The sequence below is a fragment of the Elephas maximus genome, chromosome 19 (assembly GCF_024166365.1).
Source record: "Elephas maximus indicus isolate mEleMax1 chromosome 19, mEleMax1 primary haplotype, whole genome shotgun sequence".
Taxonomy (NCBI): Eukaryota; Metazoa; Chordata; class Mammalia; order Proboscidea; family Elephantidae; genus Elephas; species Elephas maximus.
Genome location: NC_064837.1, coordinates 31,353,779 through 31,365,825, shown reverse-complemented (window position 1 = coordinate 31,365,825; position 12,047 = coordinate 31,353,779). Strand labels below are relative to the sequence as shown.

The window sequence follows — 12,047 nt, the reverse complement described above, 5'->3', positions numbered from 1 at the left end:
TTATAGAAGAGCAATCAGTCCAATGTCTGCCAAATTACATCATTACTGCACTGCCAAACCAGAGAATCATGGCCCAGCCAAGTTTACAGATAACCTAAACCATCACACAACCTATGAGTTTTTTTGCAGAAAGTAGTACAGACAAAAACACTGAATGCTGAGGAAAACTGAGAAAGTTAACACCCTTTAAAATTCCAATGCCTCAACAAAAAAATCACAAGACACACAAAGAACAGAGAAATATTGGCACATTCAAATCAGTATGACAAAGGGAGTAAAAGTGCAACCAGAAATTACCAAATAATGAAAAAAAAGGAATATAATACAACATTAAACATAATTAAAGAACTAAGGGAAAACACAGACAAAGAGCTAAAAGAAATAAGGTAAAACAATGCACGAACAAAATAAGGATCTAATAAAAGAGATATTGCAACTGAAACGGACAATCACTGAAATGAGAGAATAACAGAAGGACTTAGCAACAGATTTAATCAGGCAGAAGAAAGAATAAGTGAATTAAGATAGGTGAAATTACAGATGCTGAAGAGCAAGAACAGAGGCAGAAGAAGGCTGAGCGCAGTTTAATGGAATTATGGGACAACAAGAGCCCTAATAGACACATGGTGGGAATTCTAGAAGGAGACGAAAGAAAGGGACAGAAAGAATATCTGAAGAAATAACAACTGAAAATTTCCCCATTCTAACAAAGGACAGGAATCTACAAATCTAAGAAGTTCAAAGAGCCCCAAGCAGGATACCCAAAAATGTCTATACCAAGACACATTATACTTAGGCTAAGATTAAGTGCTCCTTTCTCCTCAGAAACATGGGGAGGGCAGAAGGCAATGGAATGATATATTTAAAGTGCTGAAAAGAAAAACCTGTTAACCAAAAACAGTGTATCCAGCAAAACTATCCTTCAAGAATGAGAGTGAAATTAAAACATCCCCAGACAAACAGAAGCTGAGAGAGTTCATATCCACCAGACTAGCTGTACAAAAAATACTAATGGGAATTCTGTAGTGGAAGGGAAAAAACACTAGGAAATAAGTCAAAGCTATACATAAAAAGAAAGGTCCCTAATATCTTAGCTATCTAGGGTTGCTACAAAAGAAATACCACCCGAAATTCTCATAAAAAGACCAGACTTAATCGTCTGACTGAGACTAGAAGAATCCCGGCGGTCATGGTCCCCAAACCTTGTTGGCCCAGGACAGGAACCATTCCCGAAGACTACTCATCAGACATGGAAGGGACTGGACAATGGGCTGGAGAGAGATGCTGATGAAGAGTGAGCTACTTGTACCAGGTGGACACTTGAGACTGTATTGGCATCTCCTGTCTGGAGGGGAGATTGGAGGGTAGAGAGGGTTAGAAACAGGCAAAACGGTCACAAAAGGAGAGACTGGAAGAAGGGAGCAGGCTGCTCATTAGGGGGAGAGTAAATGGGAGTATGTAGTAAGGTGTATATAAGCTTATATGTGACAGACTGACTTGATTTGTAAACTTTCACTTAAAGCACAATAAAAATTATTTAAAAAAAAAAAAGAAATACCACAAGTGGATGGCTTTACCAAACAGAAAATTATTCTCTCACAGGTTAGGAGGCTAGAAGTTCGAATTCTGGACACGAGGCTCTTGGGGAAGGCTCTAGGGAAAGATCCTTGTCTCTTTTCAACATTTGTGGGTATAGCATTCCTTGCAGATCTCCATGTGTCTTGGCATCAATCTTCCCCTGGATCTAGAAGGTTCTCAGAGCAGGGATCCCAGGTCCAAAGGATGTGCTCTGCTCCCGGCTCTTCTCTCTTGGTTGTAGTGAGGTCCCTCCTCTCTGCTCACTTCTGTCTCCTTGTATCTCTTGTAAGATAAAAGGTGTGACTCAAAGCAAGGATGTGATTTAAGTAAGGGCGTGACTTCAGTGGGGTGTGACTTGAGTTGAACTCTCTTCTAAGGCTGTAACTTAAGGTACAACCCACACTTATCCTGCCTCATTAACATACAGAAGTTAGGATTTACAACACATCACAAAATAGAGGACAATGACATCAGATCACAAAATGGAAGACAACCACACAATACTGGGAATCATGGCCTAGCCAAGTAGACATACTTTTGGGGGACAGAAGTCAATCCATGATACCTAATAAAGGTAAATGCATGGACAAGTATAAGGACTAGTAATAAGGTATTTGTGCTTGATAATTCTAAATGTTTTGTCCTTCATGTTTTTTAATAACAAATATATAAAAAGCAAGGATAAAATTATGTTACAGGGCACAAGAAATATAAATTAGCAAAAACAATAACAAAGGAGGGAAATGGTACATACAAATTCTTGTATGTTACTGAAATTAAGTTGGTACTAACTTATCCTAGAATGTTGTAAATACTAACTGTTAAATGTAATATTCATGGTAAACACTAAGAAAATACGTAAAAAACGTACACAAAAGGAAAGGAGAAGGGAACCAAAAAGGCTCAGTACAGTAAATGAACAAAACACAAAAGCAAGCAATAGTAAAGGGCAAAGACAAAGAAGGTTTAAGACATACAAAACACAAATAACAAAGCGTCGGAAGTAAGTCACTTCTTATTAGTAATTACACTGAATGTAAATGGACTAAATGTTCCAGTCAAAAGGCAGAGAGTGGCAGAATGGATTAAAAAAACAAGATCTAACTATATAATGTTTACAAGAGACACACCTTAAATCCAAGGACACAAATAGGTTAAAAGTGAAAGGATGGAAAAAAGCATTCCAAGCAAATAATAACCAAAAGAGAGCTGGAGTAGCAATCTTAATATCAGACAAGTAGACTTTAAGACAAAATCTCTTAGAAGAGAAAAAATGGACATTATATAGTGATAAAAGAGTCAACTAATCAAGAAGATTTAACAATCATAAATATTCACGTACCCAACATCAGGGCATCTAAATATATAAAGCAAATGCTGACAGAATTGCAGGGAGAAATAGTACTACAATAATAGTGGAGCCCTGGTGGCACAGTGTTTAAGAGCCTGGCTGCTAGCCAAAAGATCAGCAGTTCAAATCCACTAGCCACTCCTTGGAAACCATATGGGGCAGATCTACTCTGTCCTATAGGGTCGCTATGAGTTGGAATCAACTCAGTGGCACACAACAAACAACAACAACAAACAATAATATTTGGAGACTTCAATATGCCACTTAAAAACTGGCTAGAACATCCAGAACGAAGAACAACAAGGCAACAGGGGACCCGACTAACACTATAAACCAACTAGACTTAACAGACATATATAAAACACGCCACCCCAAGACAGCACAATATATATTCTGCTCCAGTGCACATGGATCATTCTCCAGGACAGACCACATTTTAGTTCACCAACCAAGTCTTGATAAATTTAAAAAGATTGAAATTATACAAGTATTTTCTCTTACTACAACAGAGTGAAGCTAGAAATCAGTAACGGGGGAAAAAAAAAATGGAAAATGCACCAATATATGGAAGTTAAACGATACACTATTAAACTACCAATGGATCATGGAAGAAATCAAAAGAGAAATCACAAATTTCTTAGAAACTAATGAAAATGAAAGCACAACATACCAAAACTTAATGCAGTGAAGGCAGTACTCAGAAGGAAACTTATAGCAATAAATGCCTACACACACACACAAAAAAAAGGAAGAAAAATCTCAAATCAGCAGCCTAACTTTACAACTCCAGAACCTAGAAAGAGAAGAACAAACTAAGCCTATATCTACCAGAAGAAAGGAAATAATAAAGGTCAGAGAATAAATAAATAAAATCGAAAACAAACAATAAACCCACCAAACCCACTGCCGTCGAGTTGATTCTGACTCATATCAACCCTACAGGACAGAGTAGAACTGCCCCATAGAGTTTCCAAGGAGCGCCTGGTGGATTTGAACTGCCCACCTCTTGGTTAGCAGCCATAGCAGTTAACCACTATGCCACCAGGGTTTCCGACAAACGATAGATAGAATCAATAAAACCAGAAGTTGGTTCTTTGAAAAAAATTAATAAAAGTGACAAACCTTTAGTCAGACTGACAAAGAAAAAAAAAAGAGAAAGGACGTAAATAACCAAAACAAGAAATGAAAGAGGGGACATTACAACCGACCTGATAGAATAAAGAGAATTATGACAGAATATTATGAACAGCTATATGGCAACGAACTGGTTAACTTAGATGAAATAGATAAATTCTTAGCAGCACACAATCTACCCAAACTGATTCAAGAGGAAATAGTCTCAACAGACCTGTAACACCTGAAGAGATCGAACCAGTGATCAAAAACCTCCCAACAACAACAAAAAAGTCCCAGACCAGATGGCTTTACTGGAAATTCTACCAAACATTTAGAGAAGAATCAACACTAATACTGTTTAAAGTCTTCCAAAAGATAGAGAAGGAAAGAATACCTAATTCACTCTATGGCGCAAACATAACCCTGATACCAAAACCAGAAAAAGATACCACAAGAAAACTACAGGCCAATATTCCTTATGAATACAGATACAAAAATCCTCAACAAAATACTAACAAACAGCATTCAACAGTATATTAAAAGAGTCAAAGAGTCATATACCATGCCCAAGTGGATTTACTCCAGGAATGGTTCACCATTAGAAAATCAATCAACTAAACACAATATCAATAGGACAAAGGAAAAGAACCATGTGATCATCTCTATCGATGCAGAAGAAACATTTGATAAAATCCAACAATGTTTCTCGGTGAAAATCCTAAAGAAGACTAGGCTAGAAGGGAAATTCCTCCATATGATTCAGGGCATATATGAAAAGCCAAGAGCCAACATTATACTTACTGGAGAAGGTCTGAGAGATTTCGCTTTGAAATCAAGAAAAATACAAGGGTGCCACTCTCCCTACTTCTATTGAATATTGTATTAGAAGTCCTAGCCAGAGTAATAAGACAAGAAAAACAAATAAAAGGCATCCAGATTGGAAAATAGGAAACCCTAGTAGGTAGCATAGCGGTTAAGTGCTACAGCTGCTAAAACCAAGAGGTCAGAGTTTGAATCTGCCAGGCACTCCTTGGAAACTCTATGGCACAGTTCTACTCTGTCCTATAGGGTTGCTGTGAGTTGGAATCGACTTGACGGTAGTGGGTTTGTTTTGTTTTGTTTAGACTGGAAAAGAAGTAAAATTTTCTCTATCCATGGATGACATGATCCTATATATATAGAAAATTCCAAAGAGTTCACAAGAAAACTTCTAGAACTAATAGAAGAATTTAGCAAAGTTTCAGGGTGCAAGGTCAACAAACAAAAATCAGTTAGGTTTTTATACACTAGCAATGAGAAATCTGAAAGGGAAATTAGGAAAAGAATTCCATTTATGACAGCATCTAAGAGAATAAAATACCTAGGAATAAATCTAACCAGGGACATGAAGGACATATACAATGAAAACTATAAAACACTGCCGAAAGAGATTAAAGAAGACTTAAATAAATGGAAATATTTTCCATGTTCACGAATTGGAAGACAATATCGTTAAGACATCAATACTACCCAAAGTAATCTACAGATTCAATGCAATCCCAGCCAAAGCTCCAACAGCCTTCTTTACAGAAAATAAAAAAGCCAATCCTCAGCTTTGTATGGAATGGCAAGAGGCCCTGAATAGCTAAAGCAATGTTAAAAGAGAAAAACAAAGTAGGAGGACTGACACTTTCTGATTTCAAAACATACTATACAGACACCATAAGGACCCACGGTGGCACAGTGCTTTGGCTGCTAACCAAAAGGTGGGTGGTTCGAACCCACCAACTGCTCTACAGGAAGACGATATGACAATCTGCTTCCATTAAGATTTGCAGCCTTGGAAAGTCCATGGGGGCAGTTCTACTCTGTCCTATAGGGTTGTTATGAGTCAGAACTGACTCGACAGCAATGGGTTAGGTTGGGTTATACAGCAACAGTAATCAAAACATCCTGGTACTAGCATAACAATAGATACAAAGACCAAAGGAATAAAGTTGAGAGTCCAGAAATGAACCCACACATCTATGGTCAACCGATTTTTTTTCATAAGGGTGCTGCTATTGGGGAAAGAAGAGTCTCTTCCATAAATGGTGCTGGGAAAACTGGATTTCCACGTGCAGAAGAATGAAACAGGATCCAAGCCTCACACTATACACAAAAACAAATTCAAAATAGATTAAGTACCTAAATGTGCAAATTAAAACCATAAAATTCTTAGCAGAAAAAGCAGGGGCAACGCCGTCAGGCCTAGCTTTTAACAATGGATTATCTAACATAATAACACAAGCACGATAAGCAAAACACAAAATAAATAAGACCTCATAAAAATTCAAAACTTTTGTTCGTCAAAGTAGTTTACCAAAAAAGTGAAAACACAAACTACCGACTAGGAGAATATCTTTGGAAATCATATATCCAACAAGAATCACTAACATAAAACTTTGGCAACTTAATGACAAAATGACAACCCAATCATAAAATGGGCAAAGGATGTGAATGGACATTTCACCAAAGAATACATTCAAATGGCCAGCGAACACATGAAAAGATGCTCAGTGTCATTAGCCATCGGAGAGATGCAAATCAAAACCACAATGAGATACCACTTCACTACCACTAGAATGGCTAAAATTAAAAAAAAGAAATTAAAATAACAAATGCTGGCAAGGATGTGGGGAAATTGGAGCCCTTACCCATTGCTAATAATGGGATGTAAAATGGTACAGCCATTGTGGAAAAGTGTAGCAGTTCCTCAAAAAACTAAGAATAGAACTACCATATGATCCAGCAATTCAACTCCTAGGTATATACAGAAAAGACTTGAAAGCAGAGACTCAGAGACTTGTACATCAATGTTCACTGCAGTACTATTCACAATAGACAAAAGGTGGAAACAACCTAAATGCCCACCAACAGATGAATGGATAAACAAAATATGGTACATACATACAATGGAATGCTACCCAGCCAGTATAAGAAATAAAGTCTTGATACAGGCTACAATATGGATGGAGCTGGAAGACGTTATGCTTAGTGAAATAAGTCAATCACAAAAGAACAAATATTGTTTGACCTCGCTTATATAAAAAGACAAGAAAAGGCAAATGTATAAAGAACAAAGTTTACCAGGGATGGAAGGGAGTGGGAAAGAGGGGGTTAACAGTGATAGAAATATTGCATTGATTAAGGGTAGGTTTGCAAAGTTGATTACTGTAATTGCTGTCAAAAATTGTACAATAAATAGTAAAAAAAAAAAAAATTTTTTTAAATAAATAGTACACCTGTAAAAAGTAGAATTGGCAAATTCAACTTGTATGTGATAGATATATTTACAACACTGACAAAAAAAAAGAGTAGCTGCTGAGGCTGCTTATGTACAACATAAAACCTCATGGGATTTGGTTTGGAGGTTTACGGTCATAGTTTTATGAGATATCCCGGTTAATTGGCCTAATAACGTGTCCACTGCTTCTGTCCTAACTCCTAGTTCACTGTGTAGTCCCTGGGCTCTTAAAAACTTACAAGCAGCCATCCAATGCATGACAAGTGGTCTCTCTTTGCCTGGAGCAACAGAGGAAGAAGAGTCAGGAATAGGAGGATATTAGTATATGGCCAATTGCCTTCATGAACAACTGCCTCCTTTGCCATGAGACAAGAAGAACTGGATAGTGTCTAGCTACCACTGCTGAACGTTTTGATCAAAGATTCTACAGAATCTTTGGATTTCCACATACAGAAAAATGAAACAGAATCCAGAATCTTTGATCAAAATGGGGAAAATGCAGACCCAAATTTCAAATTCTCATGGACTCCATACTTTCTGGAGTCAAAGGGGCTAAAAGAACCCTGAAACTACTGCCCTGAGATAATCTTTAAGCCTTAAACTAAAAATATTTCTTGAAGTTGTCTTGAAACCAAACAACAGGTTAGCTTAACTAGTAAAAAATGTCTGCCAGGAGCATTATGCTCTTTTAAGAACTATCTATATGAGATCAAACTGAAAGCAGGAACTTGAAAGATTAGACAGAAATCTTAAGTGGTAGTGAATTTATGTTAACAGAGGAGGACCAATGCCGAAAAAGCGGGTGAGAATGGTTACACAACTCGAAGAATGTAATCAACGTCACTGAATTGTACATGTAGAAACCACTGAATGGTGTATGTTTTGTTGTGTTATCCTCAATATGAATAAAATTATATTTAAAAAAGAAAACTCTATGGAGCACACTTCTACCCTGACACACGTGGGGCCACCATGAATAAGAACTGACTCAACAGTAACTGGTTAGAGATATGAGAACTAAACATGATGCATGACTCTTGACTAGGTCATATATTAAAACACACACACACATAGCTATAGAAGACATTACTAGGACAAGTGAGAAAACTTAAAATGGACTATATGTTAGATATAAATATACGAATATTAAATTGGGAGGATATGGCATTATGGAGCCCTGGTGGCACGGTAGTTAAGCATTTAACTGCTAACCAAAAGGTTGGCAGTTCGAATCCTCGGAAACCCTATGAAGCAGTTCTATTCTGTCCTATAGGGTAGCTGTGAGTTGGAACTGACTTGATGGCAATGGGTTTGGTTTTTGGTTAATGGCATTAAGATTAATTAGAAGAATGTCCTAGTTCTTGAGAGAAACATGCAGGAATATTTAAGGGTGAAATGTAATGAGGCCTGCAACTTAGAAATGGTTAAAAGAAATTATATATGTATGTATATACATACATACATATATATAAAGAGATAGAGAAAGACAAAACAAATACAGTATGACAAATGGTACAACCACTATGGAAAACAGAACACCACTTTCTCAAAATATTAGAAATAGAAACTGCCTTAAGATCCTACAATTCTACTTCTAGGTATATATCCTAGAGATCTAATACTAAAGACACAATCAGGCATACACACACCTATGTTCATTGTCACACTATCCATAACAGCAAAAAGGTGGCAACAGCCTAAGTGCTTATCAACAGACAAATGAATAAACAAAATGTGGTACACACATACAACGGAATACTATGTAGCCACAAAGAGTAATGACGAGTTCCCAAAATATAATGTGGATGAAACTACAAGTCATTACGCCGTGTGAAATAAGTCGATCACAAAAAGACAAATACTGTATGATGACTCTAACTGATTAGTGGTTACCAGGGAAAACGGAGGCTAACGGTGATGGAAATATTGCATTGATTAAGGGTAGGGTTACATAGCCGATTATTGTAATTATTGTCAATAACCTATAAAAATTTGAATTGGCAAAAGTTGTGATAGATGTATGTACAACAACGACAAAAAAAAAAAAAAACACAGCTGCTGGGGCTGCTTATGTACAACCAAAAACCACTAACATTCACTGATGGTTACCAGGGATAGGTGGGAAAGGGGTGGAGATCACTCTCCAGATAGTAGACACTTGTTATTTTGGGAGACAGAAAATATTACGCCAAATGTGGGTGAAATGTATACAGCCTGACCAAGGTAAATGTCACTAAGAAATATGCAAGAAGAAAAGGATGTTTTTATGCTAGGACATATACAACAGTGTAACAACTAAATAATAGGAGTGTGGACACATGTATGTGTACAAGTTTAAAAATACATATGTATGTGTATATAGGTAGGCATATATAGATGTATCTATATGCCTGTGTATATACATATGTAAGTGTATGCATTCATATATGTCTACATATGCAATAAAGCACATAGGGGTTACAAACATGGATATTTATTAAACACCTTGTGCGACTGGTTTACACAGTCTGAAGGCTTAGGATCATTGTTTCATGGGACAACTCAATCAACTGGCATATCATAGTTCATAAAGATAATATTCTACATCCTAGTTTGGTGAGGAGCATCTGGAGTCTTAAAAGCTTGCAAGTGGCTATCTAAGATACAACTATTGGTCTCTACACATCTGGAGTATAACAGAATGAAGGAAACCAAAGGCTCAGAGAAGAAACTAGTTCACAGGACTGACAGTCTATACAAATCATGACCTAGTCTACACAAAACGAGAACTAAATGGTGCCTTGCTACCATTACCAACCGTTCTGTTCAGGAACAAAATACATGGATCTTGATAGAATAGGAGCAAAACGTAGAACAGAATTCAAGTTCTCAAAAAGTTCAGACTTATTGGACCTTTTGACACTGGAGGATTCCCCAAGACTACCGCCCTGAGATGCTCTTTAAACCCTGAAACTATTCCATGAGGTCATCTTTTTTTTTTTGCAAATTTTACCTTATTTCTTCCAAGAATCTTATAAATTAGACTTACTAATCTCTTTTTATTTATTATTGTGCTTTAAGTGAAAGTTTACAAATCAAATCGGACTCTCATACAAAAATTTATAAACACCTTGCTATATACTCCTAATTGCTCTCCCCCTAATGAGACAGCACACTCCTTCCCTCCACTCTCTCTTTTCATGTCCATTCAGCCAGCTTCTGACCCCCTCTACCCTCTCATCTCCCCTACAGACAGGAGATGCCAACATAGTCTCATGTGTGTCTACCTGATCCAAAAAGCTCATCCTTCACCAGTATCATTGTCTATCCCATAGGCCAGTATAATCCCTGTCTGAAGAGTTGGTTTTGAGAATGGTTCCTGTCTTGGGCTAACAGAAGGTCTGGGGACCATAACCTCCACGGTCCTTCTAGTCTCAGTCAGATCATTAAGTCTATTTATGAGAATTTGGGGTCTGCATCCCATTGCTCTCCTGCTCCCTCAGGAGTTCTCTGTTGTGTTTCCTTTCAGGACAGTCATCGGTTGTAGCCAGGCACCATCTAGTTCTTCTGGTCTCAGGCTAATGTAGTCTCAGATTTATGTGGCCCTTTCTGCCTCTTGGGCTCATAATTACCTGTGTCTTTGGTGTTCTTCATTTTCCTTTGCTCCAGGTGTGTTGAGACCAATTGATGCATCTTAGATGGTTGCTTGCTAGCATTTAAGACAGTGGGATGCAGAACAGAATGTTTTCTTAATAGATTTTATTATGCCAATTGGCTTAGATGTACCCTGAAACCATGGTCCCCAAACCCCCACCCCCATGAGGCCATTTTTTAGCTAAATAACAGATTGGCTCATAAAATAAACACTATCACTTGTGAGTACCATGCTCCTTTACAAAAATCACCTGTACGAGACCAAACAGTCAACACTTATTCTAAAGTAAAGGCAAGAAGGTAAGGGGGCAGGGAAATTAAATTACTGGTAACAGAACCAGAACAGAAATAATGAGAAAGTTGACATACTGTGTAAAATGTAACCAATGTCAGGACAAATTGTGTAGAAACTGTTAAGTGAGAACCTAATTTGCTGTGCAAACTTTCACCGAAAACAGTATTATTTTTAAAAATACATGGCAAAATGTTAACAGGTGAATTTAGGTCAAGTATAGAGTGGTATTTACTGTAACATTCTTTTCAACTTTTCGTAGGTTTAAAATTTTTCAAAACAAAAAGTTGGGAAAAATATTTACCTCCCATGCATTCTTTGTCAGGATGCTACTGGAAGGTATCTTCCACCAAAATGAGGGAATAAACCAATAATAAGGAAGAGATAGGAAATAATTTCTCCACAGCAAAAGAGAAGTAAAGATGATCCCCAGGATGATGGTGAAGAAGAAGTTCAAGATGACTGCTATGTACCAGCTGCAGAGGGCAAGCAATTTAGACTGGAACAGTCAGAAAAGTCTGAGAGAAATTTTACAGAAGATAAAAATTAGTGAAATGTTTGATCCTTCTCAATATCCTGAGGGATTTAGAAAACTGGTAAAGAGTGAGACTGAATGAATGGTAAGTACACAGAAAACAGAGCAAGCAGAAATCAAGACCATTATTAACTCCAGGAAAAGAGTTATGTAGGATAGAAGAGTAATCATGGGATATTACCCAACTAAATTCTATGTGGCATTTACACATTCTTAATAATATAAAGACTGAACACAGAAATATCCAAAGTTAAAATATCACTCATCTGGGTAGTTA

The 12,047-nt window shown here is 37.2% G+C and overlaps 1 protein-coding gene across 10 annotated transcripts in view; it reads right to left on the bottom strand.

Moving 5' to 3' along the window:
- ACACA (acetyl-CoA carboxylase alpha) overlaps positions 1 to 12,047 on the bottom strand; it is a 321,203-nt gene that overhangs the window by 250,804 nt on the left and 58,352 nt on the right. The window lies entirely within an intron of this gene.